Source organism: Mesoplodon densirostris, chromosome 2 (genome assembly GCF_025265405.1).
Source record: "Mesoplodon densirostris isolate mMesDen1 chromosome 2, mMesDen1 primary haplotype, whole genome shotgun sequence".
Taxonomy (NCBI): domain Eukaryota; kingdom Metazoa; phylum Chordata; class Mammalia; order Artiodactyla; family Ziphiidae; genus Mesoplodon; species Mesoplodon densirostris.
The window spans coordinates 47,023,462-47,049,516 of NC_082662.1; the positions used below are offsets into that span (position 1 = coordinate 47,023,462).

Below are 26,055 nucleotides of genomic sequence, written 5' to 3' on the forward strand. Positions count from 1 at the left end.
ATTTTAAGAAGGGTCTTTCATTGATCTACAAAGAGAAAAAAGTTTTCTACCTGCCTTTTAAAAAGCACTCCCTGCATTAGCTAAAACACCCCCAACACACCCCAGCCCATTTCCTCCTGCTCCCACTCTGGCTGTTTTAATTGGGGTAAGTGGTTCCCTGATGCGATCTGCAAAGTACTAGTCCAGACCACAGGGAGAACGAGAGCTAAGTGGAAAAGCAGGGCTGGGGTGGGCAGTGTCCCGGGATGGGAGTCGGAAGGCCGGGGACTGGGCCCTGCCTCTCCTACTCCTGGGAAGAGGAGAGGTCCCCCCTTCCGGTATTTTCACTGTCTGGTCTGTCAGACAACTGAAATGCCTACAACACGTGATGGGCAGGGGAACAACTGCGCTTTACAGGACGAGGCGAGCCGAGGGAGACGGTGAGCCTGCCTGCCTGCCTGCCTGTCTGCGTGTCTGGGTCTCTGCACTGAGGGCTGATGGCAGCTGGAAGGAGCCAGGTCCCCATCCTCATCTCTCCAGGGTCTAGAGCAGTTTGAGGTCTTCCAAGCCACACGTGCTGGGGTCTGTTTCACCGACACCCACCAGTGACAGATCTCTCCCCCTTCTCCCGCCACGCAAGGTGGAGACAGGCACGGGGAGAGAACGGGCCACCCCAGAAGGGGGCAGCAGAGTGACAGTCTGGCCCCGGGCAGCCTGGGCTCAAGGCAGAAACCCACCCACAGCTCTGAGTGAGGACCAAGGTCCTCTTAGGCTGGAAATACCTACGGGAAGGGCCGAGCCGGAAGCACACTCTGCTCCTCAACAAAAGCCAGAGGGCAGCGAGGTGGTGTGGAGAACCTGGAGGGCAAAGTCGGCTCCAACCCCCACTAGACTCCCAGGCCCTGGGGGACGCGTGAAGGAAGACAAGCACCCTGCCTAATCTGTGGGACTGTTATGGGGCTCACGAAGGACAGGAGGAGCAAAGGCCTTGGAAAACTATAAAGGACGGTACGAACAAGAGCCCCAGTTGAGTCTACCCCGCCTACCTCATAGGGCCCTCATCAGGAGCACGAGAGCCAGGCAGGCAGCCCACAAGGGAAGACGTGACGACAGCTGGCCGTGTCACCACCACCGTCACAGTGGTTTCTCAGGGAGGGAGCTACACGTCGGGGGGCTCAGGAAAGCAGCCCCACTGCACTGAGCCCTTCTGCCCCCAGCCCCACCGCCCTGTGCATCCGTCGACAGCTAGAGAATGAGCCAAATTATCATCACTGTGAAAAAGCAAGACGACGGCACAAAGAAACAGTCCCTGTGTTACTCTACCAAAGCCCAGGGTTCTGTGGCCTCACATCTACAGCAGCCAGGCCTCCCCACAGCTGGTGGAGGCACTGGTACATGTCTGTCTTAGCCTAAACCCAACTGCCTCTCTCCAGCACTCACTGGCCAATTGGTCTTTCTCATTCTTGTGCAACAAAGCAGCGGCCCACACGAAAAAGGGCTCCAGCACACAGTACCAGCTCTGAACTTTGTAGTATTTCAAAGAAAAGGGAGAGTGCTTGGGGCAAGTGGTCAGAGGGGGCCTCCGTTTACAAGGAGGGTGAAGCTCACGATAAGCCGTGAAGAATGGCAGGATTTCATAGAGAACCAGAGAACCCTTCCCATGCACTCCTTCACAGACCCCACCCCAAGCCCAAAGGCGAGAGACAACCCTCCCTGGGCCCTTAAGGCTGTCCCATCTTATTGTCCTAGATCCTGAACCCAGTGTTCAGACAGACCAAGCCCCATGCCAGGGGGGTGCCAGGGCTCACGACCTGCTGGTCCCACCTGGGGACAGCACACAGCTGAAGCCCCTGGGTGTCTCCTCCCCTCCAAGCTGCCCCTCTGGTGGGGGGGTGATGGTCCAGTTTCCTGGAAACTCCTGCCTGTTGAATCCACTTTGGAGAGGCCAGCCCAGGGCGGGCGGAGGCCTGGGAGGGGCTGGGATGGGAACATCCTGTCTGCATCAGAGCGGGGGGGGGGGGGGGGGGGGGGGCGGGGGTGGACTTGAGGGCTGCCCACGTGTGCTTCAGGCTTTTTTTTTTTTTTTCCCTACATTGAGCAGGAAGTGTTCATTCGACTGACAAACAAGCATCTGGGGGTCGTGGTAGGGTTAGGGCGGTGAAGCCAACCTCTGATTTGTGGAAGTGAACAATCCAAGACAATAGGTGTGTGACAGCGGAGAAATCGGCTCCAGATGCAGGCCAGAGCCAGCTGCCCAGGGACCAATCGGGTAATCAATCCTGTTGATATGTTTATTCTCAAAAGGATTGGGGGGGGGGCGCTACGGTCACTGCCACATCAGACAACAGAAGGCAGCTGGGAGCAGGGTCCTATGACCCTCCATTCTCCCGGCACAGTCTGCAGGTTGTGCAGTTCTCTCCTGCCTCAGGTTCCCTGCTCCATAGCCAGGAACTTGGGGAAGGTGGGGGGAGGGGGAAGATGACCACACCAAAGCCTGCTGTGTGCTGCTTCTTAACATCCACAGTCAAGTCCCCTGGGGTTCTATACGAACATGCTGAGGCCTAGGGGGCCCCCTTTCCCCCACGGCTGCAGACTGCCCATCACCTCTGTGCAGAGGTCTTACGTAGATGCTACTTAAGGGTCAAGATAGCTAAGCTTTCCCAAAACCAGCTTTTCCAAACCTCAGGCAGCTGATAAGCACAAACGCTGGGATTTTCACTTTTCAGGCCTGGAAGGTACCAGAAGGGCCAAGATGGAAAATGGGGGCTGGGAGGGGCCTTGCCATCCAGTTAATAAGTAGCAGGGTTAGGACCAGCACCCAGGTTTCCCCTCCTATCCTAGGGCTCTTCCCAGGAACCCAAAGAGCACCCACCCCCAACATGTAACCCTAGACCCAGTCCGCAAGGAGAGATGGGATCACTTGGTTCTCTGCCAGGGGCAGGGGAGGGTGACCACACAATGACAAACCATACCAACCCTATGTGTGAGCTCTTCTGAGGACCTACCATGCAGCACAAACTCTGTGCGGAAGCAGAAAGAATAAAGGACTTCCCACTTCGCAGACCCACAAGGAAAAGGGCATAAGCACACTTCTATGCATGACAGTGTGACCAAGAGATGTGGCCTTTGGGCCTGAAACCTCTAACCCTGCTTCCCAGGACAAATATTCTATGACCTTACATTTTTCTTGAGATCCTTCCTAAAAAGGACCTCCAAGGGCTCTGGAGAAAAAGTCTGTAGAGTGAGCCTAGTTAGGTAGCAAGCACCCCAGCAGGGACTGGGGTGCTGGCTTCCAACGTCCCTTCCCAGCATGGAAATACCAGGTGGTCGAAAGCCAGCTGGGTACAAGCACTGGACGAGGAGGGGCTACTTGTTGATTTGCCCAACCTTCCTTGCTGGTAAGTAAGGGAAGCCCCCAGTGCTCAGGAAAGGGAGAAGGGAGTCAAAACTCTGAAAAACAAAAGAACGGCAGTGCTTGTCACTCCGGCCCTGATCATCCATGGCACCCTCTCCAGCCATCTGTCACATCATATAGAAACTCCCTGTGTGATTCTGTCTGCCTGGAGAGACTGCTGGCTCTTATCCATCTCCCTATCCCCACTAAGCCTGGTGCCCAGGAAGCCCCATACACACTGTTGAACAAAATGATGAACCAGGGCACTTCCCAGAGCCTTCTCGTACAGAGCAAGCACCGGCCGTGCCCAATCCTCAGGGCCACGGCTCTCCTGGTCTTCCTCAACCTCTGAGAGCACAGGCAGCTCAGGCAGCAGCACAAGATCACGCCTTGCTCTACCTTTGTTCCCACTGGCCACCTGTCTCTCCTCTCTTGGGCGGCTGTGAGTCCCTGGCAGTCAGGGAACAGAAAGGACTCACTCACCATGCTCCCCTTGGCACTACGAGAAGCACACCGCAGTTGGAGTTGGTGGTTGGTACAAAAAGTAGGAAAGTCCGGGTTATAACATTTTTCATCTAGGGCAAAAAAAGACCTTCCTTTAAAAACTTGTTTTATAATCCCCAATACAAGTAAAAATGCAGTAAGAATACCCATTTATCTGTTCGAGCATCAGTATACATGAAGATGATCCTTTTGAAAATAATCTGGCAAAGTGACACAAGGATCTTGAAAGGAGCGGTCCATACTTTCTGACCTAGTAATTTCCCTTCTGGGAATTTATTCCAAGGAAATCATCCAAAATGAAATGCAAAGATGTTCATTGCAGTGTTATATACAATGGTGGGGTGGGGAGGGGGAGGACAGGAAGGAATATCCAGTAATAGAGGAATGGTTAAATAAAGCCTATGCAGCCATCAGAGGATAATTAGGAATAACTGGAAACACGCTTATCAAAAGAAAAAGCAGCAGGCCACAAACATGTGCAGACCGGGAGAGCGTTTTGTCCAAGTCTAGAAGTTGTGATAAGATAATGGTAGAGTGAATGTTTTCCTTTCACTTTCCAAACTTCCCGCTAAAGTTGTCTTTAAAAGACAAGGGGCATCAGACCTAAGGTACGAGGAGAGCAAAACCTGGGTCTCCATCCTGCTCCGAGCCATCTACCTAATCTCCAGGCTGGCTGGGGACTTCAGCAAGGGGAGAAGAGGTGGGGGAGACTGAACCATGGCAAACGAACCTGGTTTCAAGCCCTGTTAACATGACACCTCCAAGAATGACATTTAACCAACAGGATCCTTCTGGGAATATTGAAATACCCTCCAAAAAACCAAACCCGGCAGGCAGTCTTTATAAATAGTGTGCAAGCGCGTACAGAGAGCCATCATTTTCAATATAGAGAGACAGAGACACCATTCCGTTCCCCAACAGCAGCAGTGGCCAACTTTCTACACCAATCAGCCATCTGGGGCTCAAAGGGAAGGTGTCAGATTGATCACCAGGGTTGGATTAATTTTTTTTTTCTTCTTAAATCCCCTTAACTGAGAAAGCAGCTTGAGCCAATTCTGCTTTTCTCACAGACACCAAAACACCAAGCTATAGTTACACCAGTTCATCTTCACACCCCCAGAGTTTGGGGGAGGGGGAAGATGAAGCTTTCCAAGCAGCTCTCTGCAGAGTCTCACCTCCTGGTGGAGAAGTTGGAAGCCCGGGCTTAAAGGAACAGGATGCTGGGAAAGGACCATGTCCCTAGCCTTCCCCCACCCCCCAGGTCTCCTTCTGATGAAGCAGGTGGCACGACCTCCCAGAAGCCTCTCCAGATCCCCTACCCCCAGTCAGGAATCTTCCTCCCTCCTCTGCTCTCCTACTGCAAAAATTTTCTAGACTATTATACTATTTGCACCAACCTGACCTACACACCAGTTAATATATCCTTAAAACTTATTGAGGGAGTGATGGGAAGTGTGTGTGTGTGTATGTGTGTGTGTGTATACACATATATATATATATCCTGTCCAGGATATACCCAGCACCTTCCTCCCATGATTTCATTTTCTCCCCTCAGCAACCTGATGAGTATTTCCATTTTATAGATGAGCCAACTGAGGCTTGCACATGCTGCAATTCTGTGGCCGAATCCTTAGTGTTCTAGGCTTTCATCACCACACTGGCTGCTGCAGACCATGCTCAATGGAGAAGAGCAGGGGACCAACCAGTATTAGCACCGAGTCTGTGTCAAGTGCTTCTACCTGCATTTTTTCTAATCCTTATAACAAGCAGAAGCAGGGACTACATCCTCAACCCCAACCTCTAGATGGGAAAACTGAGGCTCAGAGATGAGCCGACTTCCATCTCCCAGAGCTTCCAAGTAATGAGCTGGACTCCAGGTCACGGAACTAGATCAGAGATAAAGCCCACGTCCCCTCACATGGCGACTGTTTAATCGTGAAAAGCTCCTCCAGGAATGGGACTGTAAAGCCCTGTGTAGCTCCCAGCCAGGTCTACACCAGCCACCATGTAGGTATGCAAATGTGCTTTTGTTGGGGAGGAAGGGAGGTAAAAACCAGGGCAGGGGAACCCTCAAGGTCTTCCCCTAACAGGGGTTCTCCTGGAAGGAGGGCACTGCCTCGTGGCTCAGCTTCCTGCTGAACCCTATAACTGCTTGGAACCCACTCTTAGCCCAGCTGTTGGAAAGGTCCTTAACATTCCCCCTCCCAGGGCAAGTCCACTCTCTGTGTTACTGCCTTTACCACCCAGACCCCGCCTGAGTTTGTTAATGATCAACCCTCCAGGCAGGCGCCAGCTTTCCAAAGGGACAATGACCACCTCCAGGAAAAATGGCCAAAAGCAGGTTCTGCATCAATTTATTAGGTTGTAAAACAGGGTCCTGAAGAACGCTGGCGGGGGGTGGGGGGCACGTGGGCGTGGTGGCAGGCAGCTAAGACATGCTGCTTCCGGTGTTTTTATTGTTCTTTTGTTGGCCCTTCTCTTTGAAGGAGGCAGGTGGTCTGGGAGGTCCAAAGAATGAGCCAACCACAAAGACTAATGGTGGAGAAACTGGTCTCAAACTCAAGAGTCTGGAGAGACCTCCCAATTTTTCAGGCTCTGACAGGAGAAGGGGGGCTCCCTCAGTTCCCAGACTCCTCTGCAATGCAACAACCCCTGCCTCCTGCCATCCACCCAAGCACTGGGTACCTGCTTCACCCCAGGCAGGTGGGAGGAAGCACAGGACTTCAAGGTGACTCAGACGGGTCCCTGGCCTCCAGGGGCTTCCAGTCCAGGGGAGGAGAGATTCAACGCAAATACCAGTGACTTCTGGGGTGGGGGGAAGCACCAAGTAAAAGTTATGTGGAAGAAGAGCCAATTTCTGAGGTAAGAAATGCTGGCACTGCCAAAAAAAAAAAAAAGACCAAGGAGGGGAGAGGTCCGACTTCAAAGAAGCCAAAGACAACGCCAAACAGGTTTTAAAGTTAATACCCGAGTTGCTGGGTAGTCAGTCAGGATCGTGAGCATCATTCAGATGCTAAGAATCTGGGGCAGAGACACAGAGATGGGGCCCCAACTTCAAGGAAACTGGGCGGGGGGGACAAACAGATAAATACCTTCCATCCACAGAGGTAAGCTCCAGAGGCTGTCTCGGTAACTCTAGCAACTAGCACCACACCTGGCACACAGGAGGCATTCAACCAGTGAATTTGTGGAATGAATGAAGTACAAAAAAAGGAGCAGCTTATTCTACCTTGAGGAGGCAGAAAAGATTTGCTAGGAAAAGGACCTAGAGCCCAGGTGTCAAGGGACACTTGCCCTCCAAGCAAGCAAAAGGAGCATCGGGCCTCCTGGGCAGAGGGGACTGCATGTGCAAAGGTACCGCGGTGCGAGGGAATGTGGAATGTCCAGGGAACTCCAAGGAGCCCTTCTGTTCATGCCTGAGAGATGAGGGATGCCGTGATTAAAGGAGAGTCTGCTTCATCCTGAAGCAGTGGAGACAGAGATTCCTTGAGATATACAGACACAGGTGTAGCAGAGCCAGATGGGCATTTCGGGGAGAATTCTGGCGGCACTTGGCAGTCCCTATTCATCCCAGTGCCTCCAGTTTCCAGATGAGAAAACTGAGAACTCGAGTAGGACCTCACTTGCCTGAGGTCAAGTGGCTGGATGGTGTCCATCTCTGGCTTCCGTCCAAGGGCTTCCATCCTGAAAGCTCTCACTGCACTACCCAAGTATACCACAGATACTGTAGTGTAGCCCTTGGGCCAGGGGCTTGCAAGGGTCTTCACTTGCCTGAGCCCCAGCCTCTTCATCCTGTGCAAAACAGGGGAATCGATGCCAACCCTTGAGAGCTGCTGAGCACATCAAATGAAGGATGTGTACCACTTCAGCATGATGACTTGCACACAATGAGCCCTTCGAGGACAGCAGACTAGACTCCTTCATTCATTCAAACATCCTGGAGCGTCTACTCTGTGCTGTTCTGATCATTCAGGGCAGGATAAGTTAAAGGCAACTGAAGTCCACCAGGGTACAAATAAATAGAACGGCCCTCACAGTGGAGGACTTGGGGGGAGAGGGGATCCGAGCCCTTTGGTCTATAAAGTGAGGGAGTTAGGTAAGCAAGGAAGAGAGTAAAACCATAAAGTTTTATGCATTGCTTGACAGCTTGGACATAAAGCTGGTTGGGAAAGGGGGTGGAAAAATGGAATGCCAACTGCTCTACCGTGCCCCTTCCAAAGCTCCAGGACCAAAAACTCAGTAGGTCCACCTGACATCCAAGGCTGCAGGTGGGGAAGGGAGAGGGCACAGCTCCACAGGTGTGACCCTCATTGCAGCCTTCCCAAGGAGCAGTTTTTAAGATCACTGCACAAGAAGGCTCTGGTCTGGTCACGTGTCTCTGCTCTACCCCCATGTCCCTGGCTGCCGGGACAGGTGGACTGGGCAAGAAAGAGTAATACACAGTTCCGGCAATAGGGGATGGTAAACAGTGTTGACGAGGACTAAAGAATCTCATGGACTTGAGATCTTAAGCGGCACGAGGCAAGGAGAATGCATCAGTGAGCTGAGGTGTACGTGGCGTGAGCAGCCACGGCCAGCAGCCACCAGCGTGGACAGGGGCCAGCCTTCTCTGATCCAGGTCCACACTAAGCCACTTCCCCGGGGCCAGGAGGTAAGCCCCTCAAGGGCCCACAGTGTAGCTCGTTCTTATCACCACCATCTAATAATGCATCTGGCACATAAATTTAAGATGGCACCTACCGAATACCGAAAGATAATGGCCAGGCCAAATCAAGCAGGGTATCCACTAAACAGATGCAGAAGACAAGGCCCTTCCTCCCAGGATGAACAGAGGAAGAAGCTATGGGCTCCAAGCAACAAGTCAGCTGTCCATACCCCACACCCAACCTCAGCACCCCAATCAACTCAGCCAGGTTCGGGTAAAACCAACAACCCACTTATGCCTCCAGGTCAACTGGCATTATCAGGTGGCTTTGAAAGTCCAACGCAGCGCCTGTCACAGGGCAGACACCCCACACAATCACTGGTTTCCTCCAAAACTGCACCAGATACCTTACTGGGGCACTGGGAATAAAAACACACAAGATCCCTGCCTTCCGGGACAATACTGATAAATAATGACTTACACTCCACACAGTCTGTTCACTGAACTCTAGCCTAAGAATTTCAAGGAACTCAGGAGGTGGCTCCAGGCTTCTGGGACAAAGAGATGGCAAGGATATTTGAATTATTAGGACATTCAGGAGGCAGGAGGGTGGCTGTCAGAGGGGAGAGGTTCTGGGTCCTTTACCCTCCCCCATCCCAGCCCCCAGATCCAATGATCAGCCCTTGAGCAAGGCAATTAAGCTCCCAAAGCACCTAAAACAACTCTTTAGTTGGGAAAGAAAAAAATCTAGGCCCCAAAACTCTGCCTCTAGGGCTTAATTAGCTTTGCAAAAGGCCAGGAGATGCACAGATACTAGGTACTTTCGCCAAAGGGGGAGGAAAAAGTAAACTACTCCAAGAAACACAAACCAAATCCATGGCCCCAGCCCCCAGGACCCCTACAGCAGGTAGGGCTGGGAGTCAGGCCCTGGAAACCAGTTCCTCCAGCAGGGCGGGATGCCAAGATGTCCTGCTGGAATGAGGCTCCCCCTCTTCCCTGGAGAAGGGGGTGTTCCAGCCTCCTGTCCTGGCCTGCTCTCCAGACCCTGTCCCAACAGGCAGGAGAGGACTGGTCCTGTCCTCACAGCCATGTTATCTGCCTTCAGGCAAGCAGAGGGCAGGGAGAAAGCCTGCAGAGGCGGTAGGTGCTTGGGGGAAAAGCTCCATCTTGGATTCCAGAAGCCAGGATTCCAGTGACAGCAGAGACATACTGAATTCACAGAATTCTCACCTGTTCTCGAGGTGAAAAGGACTGACTCTGGAAGGAGCCAGGAAAGGCCCGACCTACGGAGACATTCCAACTCTGCTTCTTCTACCTGTACAGTGAGACTGCAAAGACTGGGGGGAGGGTGGTGGGGACTTAGCAAAAAAGAGGACTTCCTCCTTCAGGCTGCCATGGGCCCATCTCAGCAGGATGAGCAAGTGGGGTGCGGGAGGTATGCTGTGTGCCCCCCATCAGATTTACAGAGTATCATTTACAGAAAGCCAGCATTGCGCCAGGTGTTATCTTAAACATTTTACAAGAATTGACTCATTTAATCCTCAAGCATGCTTGCAGAATGAGCTTCATCCCCATTTTACAGATGCAGGATGGAGGAGGGGGAGACAGGGGACTTGGAGACCATCGCTGTTCCTTGTCTTCCTTTTGCTCAGCCCAGGCCCCCTCTCTTCCAAGTCACGTATCTTTTCTTTTTCAAATGCCCCTGAATTCCTGAGGTTACTGACCAAGAAAGCTGGCATTCAAACCCAGGTCAGTGGGCTCCAAAGTCCCAGCTCATGGGTATCATCTTCTTCCAAAAGGAGGAAGCCTCTAGTTATAGGAACCAGAAGTGTGGATGGACCAACAAGGACCTACTGTATAGCACAGGGAACTCTGTTCAATATTCTGCAATAACCTAAATGGGAAAAGAATTTGAAAAAAAAAAAAAGATACATATATATGTTTTAAAAAAAAAAGTGTGGATGGAATCTCACTAGCCTTTAGGGCCCTCTTCAGCAATCAGGGATGAATCAGTGAAGGGGTCTGCCCCCCGCAGACAGTCCTTGACAGGGTCCCATCCCCTCAGCAAGACTGAGCTCAGCTAAGCCTCTGTGTCCCCACTAGGGGCCCACTGCAAGTTTCTGTAACCGCTCCTGATGGCAGCCCCAAGCCTCACCCAGAGAACACTTCACTCAGGGATCCCACAGGTCAGGGTGGCCTAAAGAGCAGCAACCCCTGAAGAGTGCTGTCCATCCCCAGGACACTCCCCGGAAACCCCTGGAGGCTGCAGCTTAACCCACCCACGTGGCATCCCAGGCATCCCATCACCAAGGGGATCGAGGCAGGCCTGCTGGGGAGTGAGGAGAGGAGAAAACCAGCCTGATTTACAGAATTTACCAAATGGGTCCGTTTTTCACCACGTTCCAGTCCTTTTGGGAAAACTTCAGGTTTTTAGGAGGAGTAGATTAATGACAGGGAGTTAATGGGGCAGTGATATATCCTGCCTGAAATTTTTTTTAAAAGTTCTGCTTTGAGGCGTCCAAGTCCAGTGGACCTGCTGTGATTTAGGATGGCGGCCCTCGAGAACAGGCAGGCCCAATACGTCAGTAAATCTGCTAAACGAGGTCGTTTCTGGAGGGCGGTTTTCAAGATATACGACCTGACGTGTTGCCAAACTTCCCAGCTAGCTGAGCCCCAAATATGAAGACAAAAGGAGAGTGCCCGCTCTTCCAGGATGCAGCAAAGTACGTCAGAGCAGACGGCAGGCACTGTGGAACCAAGGAGAGCTGGACTGAAGTTCTCTGGCTTTCTGCTTTGGTGGGAGAAGGGGACTCAAGAATAAAGGAGCTTCAGAGCGTAGAGCCAAAAGGGAACTGAGTGATCACCTACTGCAGCTCCACTGTATCAGCGGGAAGACAACGACCCGGACACCAGCACACACGGCAGCCACTCTTTCAGGCCAGGACCTAACTTTATGTAGGCAACGGCACCCCGCCCTCCCCTCCAAATCCCAGCCAGACCCCACAGCCCAGGCCAGCCTCTGATCTCATGGAGAGAAGGCAGGATGGAAACATGTTTTTCTAGCTCAAGTATCACCAGGCTCTCCAGCCCCTCTCGAATCTACAGACACTGCCTGAACGCGGGAGCTGGGCGGCGGGGGGGGCGGGGGGGGCTCCCCTCTGACAAGCCCTGTGAGGTAAGGTCACACATACCTTACCAAATCTTCCCATGGGTCATTCACTGTCACTCGTGATGCTCCCTTACTTTGCAGCTCCCACTGATGTAAGAGTCCGTATCAGATCAATTACGATGCCATCATTCCCCATTACCTTTGCTGGAGGATTCAATGATTGGATTAATTTATAATCTGCCTTCCTGGTTGTTTTTTGCCTATTGCTCTCTTTATACCAAAATCACATGTAAGTAGAACTTAATCGAACGGTCCAAAAAGGCATTTGAATTTGTCTTGACTGCTGATGTCAATTCATTAGAGGCATTACTGCTTCTTCTCTGGTTTTCTCCACACCCCTCAACCTTGCTGTGAAATCCCCAGAACCAAACCTCTTATCTGTGGACTTAACACAGTGGCAAAGATAATCCAAGGGAAAGTCCTGCTTGACATCAGAGGTTGTGCTTTCGGGTGGATTTCCCGGGCCCATCCCCGGGCACCTGTGACCCCTTCATGCGATGGCTTTGCAGGCACTGACTGGGAAGCGGCGCAGTGGGCCAGGTGCTACCGCTGGGTCCCTTTCAGTGGAAATGGTGCTGCTGGTGGCTGCCACAGCAGCTCAAACTTAAATCTCCCTCCTGGAGCTCAGGGTAATCTGATGATCGCAGTGGATAATTAGAGTCTCTTATCAAAACAATTAGCGGATGAATGAACAGCCAGTCCTGTCTCTGACACAACTGCACAGGAGCAGCAATGAGAGGGGAAGGCGGAGGCAGGGGAAATGACGAACTCCAGCCTCCCGCCATCCTGCCGGGGCCTCCAGAGCAGAGACACAGTGCTCCAGGCCCACCTCCAACTCCCCCAGCACCTCCCCCTCATCAGCATCTGCCTGGAATGCCGTCCCCTCCCCAGTGCCTTCCCTTTTTTAGCCAGGTCAGGCTCCTCTCCCTCCTCCTCGTGAGGTGTCAGCGGCACCCTTCTCCCTGCAGAAAGTCCCCAGCATCCTGAGCTGTGCCTCTGCTCCTGCAGTCCCCATCACAGAGGCCGTGTTCTCTATTTGACGGAGCTGGGACACCCCAGGGCAGGACTCCGCGAGCTCTTACTTCACGCAGCTCTTGGCACAGGGAAGGGCTCCATAAATGTTTGTGGAGCACATGAGCAAGCCCGGCCGGCCTCTCCCTCACAGCTGATGGAGAAACGTTCCATGGGAATACCCAGGCCGTTCCACCCAGTGCCCCCGTCTGCAATTTCATTAGCTAATGTTTAAAATTCAAAGCTCCTCCATCATTCCCGTGTCTCCCCATCTGTAAACAGGCCTGGGAGTCTGATACCATTTGTTTCTACCGGTGAAAACACACAAGGATTAGCCAGGAAGCCCTCTGGAAACATAATCCGCAGTAGCCCAGATCGTATGGTGGGAACGATTTGCCGCAAGAGTTGGTCCTCCCTGTTTGGTTTTCAGATTCAGAAGATGGGGCCGAGGAGAAGGTGGGGGATGCTTATGGGGCTTTTAACAATGGGCGACGTGATGGAAGAGCCTGGTGGTTTTTAAGCAGACACCTGCTTCGAATGGGGGCGCCCTCTTGGGTCCGGCCTCTCTAGGATCCTACCCGGTGTCACACCCAAAAGCGATACTCCTGGGGTGTGCTGATGGGAGGGAGGTGCCCCCCCTCACTTCCTAACGTTCAACAGAAAAGGGAAGAAAAAGGAAAGAGAGAATAAAGAAAAAGGCAGGGGCCAAAGCAGAGTTCTCCATCTGCTTTGTTTTCCACCGAGTTCCTTTCAAGGCCTGGGTTCTGCTAAGCCCTCGAAAGCCAGGGCATCATCTGTCCACTTCCCCTTTGCAATCTGCCGCCCTGCCCGCTCCTGACAGCCATCAATCACTTCGTAATGTGCTGACCTCGAGGCTCAGGGGACGGAATTTTCAAGTCAAATGTAGCCGTTAACATAAATAAAGCATTGCCCTGGATTTCTTTCTTTCTTCCTTTCTCTCTCCCCTCTCTCTCTCTCTTTATGATTCTGCAGCTGCTGCTGGGGACTCGGTAGGCAACAAAAGTGAGGGCAGACAGGCAGAGTGGATTGGCAATTCTACTTTTCTGAGTCATAACAATTATGACGTTGTGATAAGAACATTTTCTATGAATTTTTAAGTACCAGTTATCCTGTTTTGCAATTGTCCCCGGGGAAAGGACGGCAGATTCAACAGGACTGAAGGCTACAACCCAAATGTCCTGAGCAAGGCAGACCTCAGTGGGGGTCCCTTCGGCACCCACCCCCAACGTGCCCCGCTAGCTGGGGCTCACTCTGCTTCTTCAATAAAGCAGTTGTCCTTTAAGCACATTTATATGCAAAAGACTTCCATATACCAAATATAGTTCTGTATGCCAGCGTTTATTTTTAAACATGAAGAAGAGTCGCCCATAATAAAGCTCATGATGAATGTTATGATCCTCAAAATGGTTTTCAGGGGAAGAGGAAGAGCAACTAGACGAACTAGAGAGGGAGAATGGGGGCTTTTACCCCAGGGTCTCCCCCTTCTGTTCCACAGCCACCTCGACCTCATATCCAGGCAGATCCCATGCAGGAAGATGCCTTCCACCCTCCCATCCTCTCTCCCTGCACCCTGACAGCAACACACGGGGGACCCAGCAGGGGAACAATGAGCACAGGCAAGGTCCTCAATGCCAAAGGGATGGTCCTCAGAAATCTAACCCACTGACCCAGAATAGGGCAGGCAGCCCTGCGTGAGGCCGGTGTCTGCCCAAGCTCTGTTCACGTGCTGCAGTCAGGACCTCTGAGTCACCAGTGAGGCCCACCTGAGATAGTGAATCAAGGTGATGAAAAGCATCAGACTGGGGTCAGGATACCTGGGCTGGGCTGGGCTCTGGTTCTGGCTCGGCAGCTGATCTTCTGTGTGACCTTGGCCAAGTCACTGGCCCTCTCTGGGCCTCCATTTCCTCATCTACATAATGGCGGGAGCTAGGGTAGAGAGACCCCTCCAGGTTCCTTCCAGGCCTAACCTTTCATGACTACCTGTCAAACCACAAGCTCCCCTGGCAGCTCTCCCCCAGGCACAGGCTGCATTGGCCACTGAGGTTTCTAAGTTCCTCAACCAGCCTAACAATGTCTTGACATCCACACTCACATCTTGAAAAACCCTGGGGTTCCCCTCTAATTCTTTCTGGGACAAAAATCACCAGCGAGGCTGCCAGGGTATCTTGCTAAAAGCCACACACAATGACAACAGGATATAAACCCCACAACCGATTCACCTTCCAGCAGCATCTCCCTCACCTGTGGCCCAAAGCCCTTCCAAATCTGAACTGAGCTTAGAACGCACCATTACCCCAACCATGGAAGTGAAGTGCTGGCCGAAGGCACCACAAGAATGGGGCTCCCCTCACACCAGGCCCACCTTCCTCAGTTCTACTGCCACAGGAGCCGGTACATGCCCGCCTCAGAGGGCAGGGGCTGGAGCATGCATTTTCCCTCTTTGGCTCCTCTGGCTGGTGGGTTGGAAAGTGAAAAGGGTCCCCTGATAGATTAAATAGCTAGAAGCCAGTGCCTGTTCCACAGGTCCAACAGGAAGTTCCAAAAAATATTTTGGAAACTCTCTGTACACCTTTAAACTGGGAAACAAACGTATCTCCTGGGACTTTTGGAAGAAAGGAACTTTGAAGCCCAAACAAAATTCTGCTCGTGGAAGAGAGGTGGACACACAACACCATCAAAGGCGGTGGGGTGGGGGGGGTTTGAACACACCTGTGACCCTGAGGATGAATGATAGACTTTTTTTGTTAAAGGCTGTTCAAGGCAGACACATAAGGAAACCTGCATATTTATCTCTCTGACATTTTAAAATATGCTGCAAAAAGCTGAATCTTAAATCAAGATGCATTTTTCAAGGCATGTTGTACCAGGGACAAATCCACTTCCTTTCTCCCTTCAAGGAGCGAGGATTACTGTACATGACTGAGTCTGGGCCTCCTGCACCATCAATATTGAGTTATGTTTTGGAGGTGGCAGGCCGGCCAGGCTGGGGCTTTGCAATCACACGTGGCCCATTATCAAGGGCCTCTGCCTCCTCCGGGGCCCTGAGGCTCAGCCCAGGCCCCACGCTACAGGGGAGCTGAACAAAGCCTCAAGGACACCACAGGCTCTGTGAGGGTTCACCAGAAATGGACACATTCCAGACCCAATTCAGGGATCCAGCTCCTCGTCAATTGTTCCAAGGCACCATCCCAAGCAGGGAGCCCCCAGCTTCTTAGAATCTGGATGCCACGGCAGCAAATGCTCTACACAAAACAGCTGCACCTCCCTGAGACCTGGGGGAAGGCCCTCCTCACCTCACAGTTCCTGTCAGGCTGCTAGGGCTGGGGTGGGCAGGGGGGAGGAACCCTGGATTGCTTTTCAGGTGGATTTTGGTCAAATGTTCCATAAACTGCAGGGAGAACCTTCAACATTCACTAAAGGGCTGTACATCCCAAACAATCCGGGTTTACACCTGCTGCCCTGACACAGTGATGCATGGCATGGCCTGTTATGAAAGTATCCTGGCTTAGGTATCATTTGGTCCCTAACACACACCCCTACCCAGAGCCTTGAGCAGAAGGAGGAAAGAGACCTGCATTATTCTCCCCTAAGGCAGTTCCCAAAGCAGAGAGGGCAGGACTAAAAATGCATAAGAAAGTACTTTCAAGGGCTCTCATCAGACCTGAGCCAGAGGGAGACCTGGGCCAAACTCCATTGTCAACAGAAAAAAAGCAAAAATCGATAAATATAACTGCTGCCACCACGGAGGGAGGCTACCCCAGGGGGCACTAGTGCCAGGGGAAAGAGGATTAGGGGTGACCATGAGGGACTGTAACCAACTCCACCTTACCTTATACCCCCCACCTTAACCTGCAGTTCAGAGAGGAGTTAATAACACGCCCCAGGCATCATCCACCGGCCTCGCTCACCTCCACCTGCCTACTCCAAGGCCCATTCCTGTTTTATTCACCCTTGTGGTTATCACAGTCTTCCTAGCATTGAGTCTAAGATGTTACTATAAATCAGCCTCCCAGCAGTCCCTTGGGGCAAAGGGGAGCAAGGACAAACCCTAGTCTATGGGGGAGTGAGGGGGGTGACCTCTCTCTCCACCATCATCTCACTCGCCTCCCCTGGCCATCCTCCACCAGATTGGACAGAGGTACTCAGAGCTCCCTGCCTATCACCCTCAAGGTGAGGACACAGGCTCTACCTGTTGACGCAGCCCCATCTCAATACAACCCACAGCTCCAACCTTGTGCCGTCAAAACATTCCTTCCCTGAGCCCAAATCTGAGGGACACAACAGGCCCAGAAATCCCCAGGACAGGCTCCCATCCACGCCAACACCAGGCAGCGAAGAGATACCATTAAGAGATGGTCAACAAGGGGCACCTTGAACCATGCCATCTCTCTAGAGCGCCCAACTCTGGGTGGGGGCCACCACACTATGGTGGGGACAGGGTCTTGGGAGGCCTGTTAAGTCAGAGCCTAGGAATAATGCGGAAATAGCTCATTACAGTCATGAAGGCAGTGCTAAATGGTTTATTAAACCTTTCAAAGAAAAATACATCCATCAGTGCAAGTGCCCTTGCACTGCACAACAAACATCAAGCCCTTGAAAATTTCCTCATTCTAAGTAGAAATAAAGGTTTATACATGTATACACAAGTAAGCATATGTCCCAATATAATGACCTCCATATGTAAAGTCATCTATATAGAAAGAACACAGGTATATGGAGAGACAAAGGCATATTATGTGGGTAAGGGTATGTTATGTTCTAGAAGTGTGTGCATGCACGCACACATACTTAAACCAGATGCCAAATCATTTCCAGATGCTGCAGTCTAGGATATCCTTTGTTAAGGAAGAGGAGAAAAAAGCTTGCCCTTCATGGCCAGATACTTGGGTTCAGGTTACATGAAACAGGATTAGTTCAGAAAATAGTACAACTTCACAGCCAAGGCAAAAACCAAAGAATGAAAACCATGTAAACAGCCAACACAACTGCAAGACTGAACACAGTGACGAAAGGCCAAAGGCTTCTGGTTTTATGCTGACACCCCTCCCTGCACCTCACACCTGTGGTCTAATGTGGGGTAGAGAGCTCTCAGACCTAGTAACAGGGCTTGAGTTCCTCTCACGACAAAATCCAGCAGCACTCAATCCAGGTGAAAGGCTGCAGGATTTGACACCTGCCTGTGCCTGGCTGACCCAGGCCATGCCCATCAGCTGGCCAACCCTCCTCCGGCAACCTCTCTACTCTGAGTGGTCATCACCAAGGACAAACAGTGTCCATGCCCACAGCATGCATGCAGAGAAAGAAGTAGCAAAGAAGGGACAAAGAATGGCGGGGTCCCTTGCCCCGATCACCCACCAGCACCCAAGGCCAAGGCAACAGTCCTCCGGTGAAGCCAGAATTCTAAACACATGCATGCCCTGTGCCTCCCAACACAAGCCTTATCCCACTAGTCTATGTCACCTGCCCTTCCCAAGAGCCTCCAAACGCAAGTCCATGTGGGTCACACTCACTTTCATGAAAATCACTAGTCAAAGACCTGTAGGACTGGAAGGCCACTGGAGGTTATCTAGTCCAAATCATCTTAACTCCCAGATGAGAAACCAGGGTTCAGAAAGGTTAAGCAACTTGCCTAAGGTCACACAGCTCACAAGTAGAAGAGCTCAGATTGGATCCCAAAGCTGCCTGGCTAAGGCTACGCCCCCTCCACTTGGCTAAATTCCTATAAGCCAGCTGCTGCTACCAGTCCTAGAAGGCAAAGGGAGTGACAACTGGGATAATCAGACACTGGCAGTCAAGGAAGGCAGTGGAAGCAGTGGGGGAAAGGAAACCTATGTGGCAGTCACAGTCAGTGCACCAGCCCTGCAGGAGAAGCACCAGCAGAAATGAGATGCCAGGAAACCAGAAGTGGAGGAGGGGGCTGCAGAGTAAGGAGGACACTATTTGGGGGCAGGAGACCTGGGTCCTAGTTCTGGTTCTGCCACTGATGACCTGAGATGCCTTGGCCAGGTCAAGCTGCAACTCTGGGCCTTGTTTCCTCATCAGTAAAATCAGAGGTCTGGACCAAATGATCCCTGTTTCAAGTCACCAGGACCTGATGATAGCTTCAGCCATACTCGCTGGTTATGTGGCTTCCAATAAGTCACTCCGCTTCTCCGTGCCTCCATTCCCTGACCTGACAAGGAGGTGCCAGGCTCCCAGGGCTCCTTGGGAAGTGCTCTGAGGAGACCATGTAAGCTGAAGGGGTGCTCCCAACTTCCCTGGAATCAGGACAAACCAGAGCCAGTGTCCCCAACTCCCCTGGCATCAGGAGGGACTAGAGCCAGCTGACTGGCTTCCCTGCCTGCAGCCAAAGCTGCAGCTGGACCAGGAGCCCAAGTGGGAGTCAAAAGCATCAGAGGGCCCCCGGCTGAGTGCCCACAGGGGACCAGAGGGGACAAACAAAGTGTGTCACTGCTGGCACGCAGGTCAGGAGGCGAGCAAACGCATGCACACACCTCCTCCCACGCAGCATTGTTCCCGGTGCCTCCGTCAGCAATTCTGCTAGGCTTGACAGCCGGGGCTTCCTAATAGGGCAGGCTGGACCTGGCAGACACCAGGTCACTTCCCCTCCAGCAGTCCACAGGGACGCACCACTGCCTGGGGTGGGGGACGTGCCAGGAAAGCTGGGCCTGTCCTCAACAAAAGGCTGGGAGCTAGCCAGCTACATGGGTGGGCCCTGGTGGGGTGTCTCTCGTCCCCCACACAGGTGGTCTCCTCCACCCTCTCGCCTCTGCAGGAGCCCCAACGGGTGAGGAGTCACCCAGCAGCAGGGAGCTCACTGCCTCCCCTCAAAGGGCCTACTCCACAGGCACCTGGTATCCAGATTTAGGAGAGCTGACCCTCTCGCATTTACACACTCACCCGCAGGCCCTGGTCTGCCCTGGATCCAAACACAGCAGCCAGCATCCTGCAGACAGTCTGCCGCAAAGAACAAAGAGCACAGTTGGCTCTCTCCCCACCCCAACCAGTCTCCCCAAGCCTGCATGGTCTAAAAATTAAGAACACTTAACCATGCTAGTTGGGTCTGATTCCCAGCTCAGCCACTTAGAAGCTATATCATCTTGGGCAACTCACTTAACTTCTCTGTGTTTCAGTTTCCTCCTCTGTAAAACAGAAATAATAAATGAAGTTGAGGTACACACACACACACACACACACACACACACACACAACTGTTTAGAACTGTGCCTGGCACACAGCAAGGACCATACAAAAGTCAGACATTATTAAAACTGCTTTCAAGCTAAATGCCATCATTTCCTTCAGCATTTCTTCATTCAGAGTCTCCACCATCTACTGACCCTCTACTTCACTCAAAATAGCACAGGCTCTGGGTTCCAGCTGATTCTGCCACTTTTTTGCAGTGTAACACTGGGCACAGTGTAACTTCTTTTTTCCTCTTCCGAAAAAAGAAGATCCTCTGACTTACCTCAAAGAATGAATTTAAAGATGTAATGATAATGCGTGTAAAGCACCTGGCTATTATTATGAATTATTAACAATAACATCATCCTTCTCCTTATGGACACAATCCTCATTCAGCGAGCCTGAGTCACTTTCTTTCAGTGATGGCCAACTGCTGGCACACAGAACTGGCTGTCTGGTACATTCGAGGGTCACTTTCTTGCTCGCCATTCAAATGAAGCTTCCTCATCCTGTGCCTGTGAAGTTGGGTTTTTTTTTCTTTAACCCACCTATGGGACTTTACATTTATGCCTATTAAATTTCATCCTGTTGTTTCCAACCTGGAATGGGAGCGGGAAGATTCACTAATCAGCTCTGACTCAACCAGCACAGAGGCGCCGTCCCTGGAAGAGCTGAAAACCCCGAGAAATGACAGGGCCCAAAGAAGCCAGACTCTCAGAACTAAGAAGGTGACAGCCACAGCTGGGAAGGTCTTGGCCAGCTCTGCCCTCTGTTTGTCCAACACCCCAACACCCGGATACAAGAGACAGCTCTTAATACCAGGGTTCTATCAAGGAAGTAGGGGGAGGAGGGGTACCATGCTTTCAAAAATAAAGCCACATGTGCAAACTGTTGTCATAAACACGGCCCCCTTGCAAGGTATCTCCTGCATTCCTCCCCACACAGTAATGTGTTTCATTTCTTCAACATAAACACAATCAGATTTATTGCATTCCAGCAATATTTCCAGGATGGGGACTGAGAAAGCTGAGTTTCTTAGGAATAAAAGGCACTCACGCATATGTGGGCAAAGAAAAAGGAGAGAAAGGGCAAAAACCACCTTCCAGACTCTGGGGCCAGGCGACTGTGCACCATGCGAGAACATTTACGCCATCAGCCCGCAAAGGCTGCAGGAAACAGAGGCCAATTTAAGGTTGGGGTTCAAGGTCATGTGTCGGGCCAGCCTTAAAACTTGCCCACCACAGACTACAGAGCTTCACACCATTTAAAGTCTGTCTCCCCGATCCCAGATGCATCAATTCACAAACCCTTCCTGGGACCTTGAGAGGGCCGACAAGGCGTGAGCCTCATCTCTGCCTGTCCCCAGGAGCCAAGTAGGCACGTAAGATCCAGGAAGACAAGCACTCTGTCCCCTGGAATGTGGCGGAAAAGTCGTTGGGGGCGGGGTTCTCTCTCACACTTTCAGCTCTTACTACTTGTCCCAGGCTGGATTAGGCAGCACCCACAGAGGGATTCCTGGAGAACGCAGGCAGGAAGAGGAAGCAGTTGGGGCAAGGGCAGGAGAAAGGAGTCTCACGAGAAGGGAGGGGCCAATGTGATGTCATGGGACAAGCATGGGCACTGGAGCCAGAGAGGCTACTCAAATTCCAGCTTTACCACTTCCTGTGTGGCTCCGCACAGATTACTTAACCTCTCTGAGCTTCAGCTACCACATCTTTCTGCACATCTGCAGAAAGAAGGCAATGACACTCCAGGTTCCAGCCAGGTACTTCTGCACCTTTGGTGAGCGCTAGCTTTTTAAACCTCTCACCATCCATTCAGAGGGACTATAATACGGTAGGCCATCTACTTCCCTTTTTACCTACCAGTCTTAGCATTAGGCAACGCAAACACGAGTTTAAACAGATACTGACTGACAGGTTCCCCCCCCCTACTTTGGGGGACCCACTCAAACCCCTTCTGAAACCTCAGAGACTCTAGCTCCTCCTCTCTGCTCTCACTAAGGAGAAGGGACTGGACTCAATTGCTGTGTAAGCTCAGTGGGCACCGCCCAGCTCCCAAGTACCTGAAGGAGAAAGCAGCACTGGCCAGGCCCTCCCAGGCCCAGGAAGACAGTGGGTACCTGACAGATGCCCCCCGCCTCTGCAGAGCAGCCCGGTTCAGCAGCTTTTCAAAGTCAACAAAGTAAGGGTTTCAAATCCTAAAAGGCTTCTCAAGCCCCTTCTAATCTGCCTGCCATTTTGTTTCGTCTGCTCAGCTCAAGTCAAGGGGAACTTGACATTTGGAATACTAACTGCAAATAATCCCACGCCAAAGACAGGGTCTGGCATGCTGCAGTGTCAGCATGTGGCTCACAAGGATGGTGGGAACACTCCAGACATTCCAGCTATTTGCAGAGGGTCCCAGAAGGCACATGTCGGGTCAGGGCCCTGTGGCCACCTGGGCGGGGACCACCCAGAACTGTCAGCTACCCCAGGGGCAGGGCTGTACCTAATTCACTGGCTTCCTCAACACCCCACCCTGGGTGTGGCAGAGGAGAGATGCTATGCAGGATGCTACGTTGGCAGAACCTATGTTGGATGAATGAATGCATACGTACAGAGTGGAAGTGGAGAGAGCACTGAACCAGGACATAGTCTGCAAACTCCAGGTGTGAGCCCTGTTCTTAAGCAGCCTCAGGTGAGCACTCTGCTTCTTGGTACTTCCACTTGGCGACAGACCCCACAGCTGGTCTAAACAGTGAGATCCACCAACCACCCTCCTCCCCCAGGGCCACAAACCCCAATCAGCAGGATACGCAGGTAGGATCCCATGCCCGTCCCTGGCATGCACACTCAAGGCCCTGTGCGCCAGCCAGGCCAGGGCCCAGGGTTTGTGGACCTGGGTATCTTGACCCCTGCTGTGCAATAACCCACTCTGGCCTGCCCTTTTAAGAGGAAGGGGGGCAGGAAGTGCCAAGAGGCCAGAGGAGGCAGAGACTTCAAGAGCAGGCTTTGTGGGGCTGAGGCTGACCTCCCATCTCCGACCTCTGAAGCAACAAGGGCTTAGCTGACATACAGTGCTTTTCAAAGGCAGCGAGCCCTTTGGGCATAAAAATAAAATTCCAGGACCTCAACTGAATAAGATACAACGACTATAACCATAATGTCACATATGTATACCCTCGGCCCTCCACAGGCACAGGTTCCTCATCCGTGCGATATGCAGGTTGTCTGAATCTGCGGAAATGGAACCTGCAGATACGGAGGGCCAACTGTAGTAGGCCCTTTTATATAAGGGACTTGAGCATCCATGGATTTTGGCATCCACCAAATCCATGGGATCCTGGAACCAACCCCCGCAGATACTGAGGAACCGACTGACAAATAAAGCTCAACAGCAAATAAACCCATGTACACACGTGAAACCTGTCCCCCAATGCATTAGGTCAACTCCTGCAACTCATCACCTCCTCCAGGAAGCTGTCTCTGACCATGCGTGTGATCTGGGCGTCCCTCTTCTGTGTTCCCACCGGCCCTGTTCCCCCTACTATGATAGCACTGGATCCCCAGAACCTCCAACAGAACCTGACACATATGCTCGGCTTGCATAAGCTAAAGCAAATGTTTATTGTCCACTTCCCCAACCAGACTATAAAACCCCTGAAGGGGACTTCCCTGGTGGCACAGTGGTTGGGAATCCGCCTGCCAATACAGGGGACATGGGTTCAAGCCCTGGCCCGGGAAGATTCCACATGTCGCAGAGCAACTAAGCCTGTGTGCCACAAATACTGAGCCTGCACTCTAGAGCCCATGAGCCACAACTACTGAACCCACATGCTGCAACTACTGAAGCCTGCGCGCCTAGAGTCTGTGCTCCGCAACAAGAGAAGCCTGCTCCACAACAAGAGAAGCCACAGCAAGAAGAAGCCCACGCACCACAACGAAGAGTAGTCCCCACTCGCCGCAACTAGAGAAAGCCTGCACACAGCAAAAGACCCAACGCAGCCAAAAAAAAAAAAAAAAAAATCAATAAATAAAATTTAAAAAAAATAAAATAAAACCCTTGAGGGTTAATACTTTATTTGACTTCACTTTGCAAGTACCTGAAAAAGATCTAGCATGTACCTCAAACTGGAAAACCATCTGTTGAATCAATAAGGGAGGGGATGAGCCTATGGCCTCTTACCTATGCTGCCCCCTCCACAACAGGAAGGAGTCCGAAGAGCCCTGGAAAATCTAAACCTAAGAAGACAACTCCAAACTACGCAGGGTGACGGCACAGCCAATGGGTCCCTCCGCCTTTAGAGAAATCTATGTACCCAAGGGGCATGAGCTTGAGTTTCCATACAGACCCAGGCAGCCAAGGGAGTTCTTGCTTCCCGGCTGAGGCTAAACAGGGACCCAACCACAAACATCCAGTAATACTGAACATGACGTGAATGGTGTAAAAATAGCTCCTGTATCTTGTGCTCCCACCCTTCTACCCAGCAACACAAAGGGCAGAACAAAGTGACACCCCTAACAAGCCTCAGCTTGTTCCAGCACAGACAGCCCCAGCCTCCTACATCTGGACCAGCTGCTGGGAGCCAACTTGGGATTCCAAATTACATTTTAATTACCATAATTTTTCACAGGTACCTGAAACCAGGCCGTGACAACCGTGCTAGAAATCCCCAAGTATGACGCGTGAGGTTGGTGTTACAAGTCAGTGTTCTACGCACACACCTATTCTCCCGTGCCCTTCATTTCATGGGGCACTTTACAGTTTGCAGAATGATTTCAGGGCTCTTCTCTCACCCAGAGGCTCTGGATTAAGACGACATGGTTTAATTCCAGCCTCTGAAGTATAGTGCCCTCCACAGAGACTTTGGATTAAAGGGGGGTGTGCAGATTGGGGTTGGGGAGTGCTTTCTCATCTCACAGGGTCACTAGGAATATTAAAGGCCAAAGAGAAATCATAATGAAGATTTTTAAAGAGAAAGCATCTATTTAGAGTACTTCACGCTGGGCAGATAGTGAATGCTTAACCGACAGACGTTCTCAGTGAGGACATGTCTATACAGCTAGCGGTTAGGAGACTGAGCTCTGGAATTAATCTGCTTACATTTGAATCCAGGCTCTGCAACATTTTAGCTGTGGGATCTTAAGCAAGTTAATTAACCTTTCTGGGCCTTAGTTTCACCAACTGGAAAATAGGGACAATAGTAGTAATTACACAGGCACGTTGAGTCCAATGAAATAAAAACAAGTGAAGTTCTAGCAGGGTGCCCAGCCCCAGCACATAGTAAACACTCAAAAAAAAAGTATTTACCAGGGGAGAGGGGAATTGCAAGTGTCTTAAGAAAGGCGAAAGGCACAACGTACAGTTCAGCTTTTAGCTCCCCACTCAGGCACACATCGTAAGTGAATTCTAGAAGAAAGCGTGGTGAGGGGAGCAGGACTCTGTGGCTCCCCTGCTCTAGTTCTGTATGAAAGCTCACATCTTTCTCCCCCGACCCTGAGGATAAGTGCCTTCAAGGAAGGGACTGTGTCATGTTGCTTGTTGGTAAGCCCTCGGGTCCCTGACATGTGACTGGCATAAAACTTCGGCTCGGTCAATATTTACAAAATTAACTGAACAAATTAATTTATCTCTCTTGCCCCTGTGCATTCCTGATAGCAAAAAGAAGCAGGCTACACAAAGAAAATCCTCGAAAGGTGGCTTGTCTCTTCGGCCGCGGTAATACATGCCAAGGGAGAAGACCTCCCCGGGCGGCCCGTGTGCCAGAGCGCCCGCCCGACCATGCGGCTGTTTGCTGCCACAGAGAAGCAGAGCGCTTCCTCAGAAAGGCCCCAGGGGCGCTGCTCTCAGAGGTGATGAGTGGCATCAAGCCCACCCATGTCCCCACATTGTGGGAAGCCCCACACCCGCCGAGAGTCAACGGGGAAAGGGGACAAACGGAAAAGTGGCTCCCACTGAAACCCCAAAAGAAAGCCTACAGGCAGTGAGGAGCAAGGACACGTTTTATTTTTAGCCACAAATGATGGAAAGTTACTCCCGGAATGGTGCAAATTCTGCTTCATCACCCTCAGAACCTTCCCAGGATCCCCAGTGGCTTCCCAGGGAAATGGCGACTGGTAGGAGGAGAGAGGAATTCCTGAGGCTCCCTCAGCAGAGGAGAGGGAG

General features: G+C 51.7%; 1 protein-coding gene across 3 annotated transcripts in view; it reads right to left on the reverse strand.

Annotated features, from left to right (window-relative positions):
• The window catches only part of SSBP3 (single stranded DNA binding protein 3), a 165,318-nt gene that overhangs the window by 76,930 nt on the left and 62,333 nt on the right, over positions 1–26,055 (reverse strand). The window contains exon 1 of one of the 3 annotated variants that reach the window (XM_060089854.1): positions 24,076–24,188. The exons of the other annotated variants lie outside the window; for them this stretch is intronic. The gene's annotated coding sequence lies outside the window, so the exon portion shown is untranslated. Of the gene's footprint in view, positions 1–24,075; positions 24,189–26,055 lie in introns of those variants that run through there. 3 annotated transcript variants of the gene reach the window in all.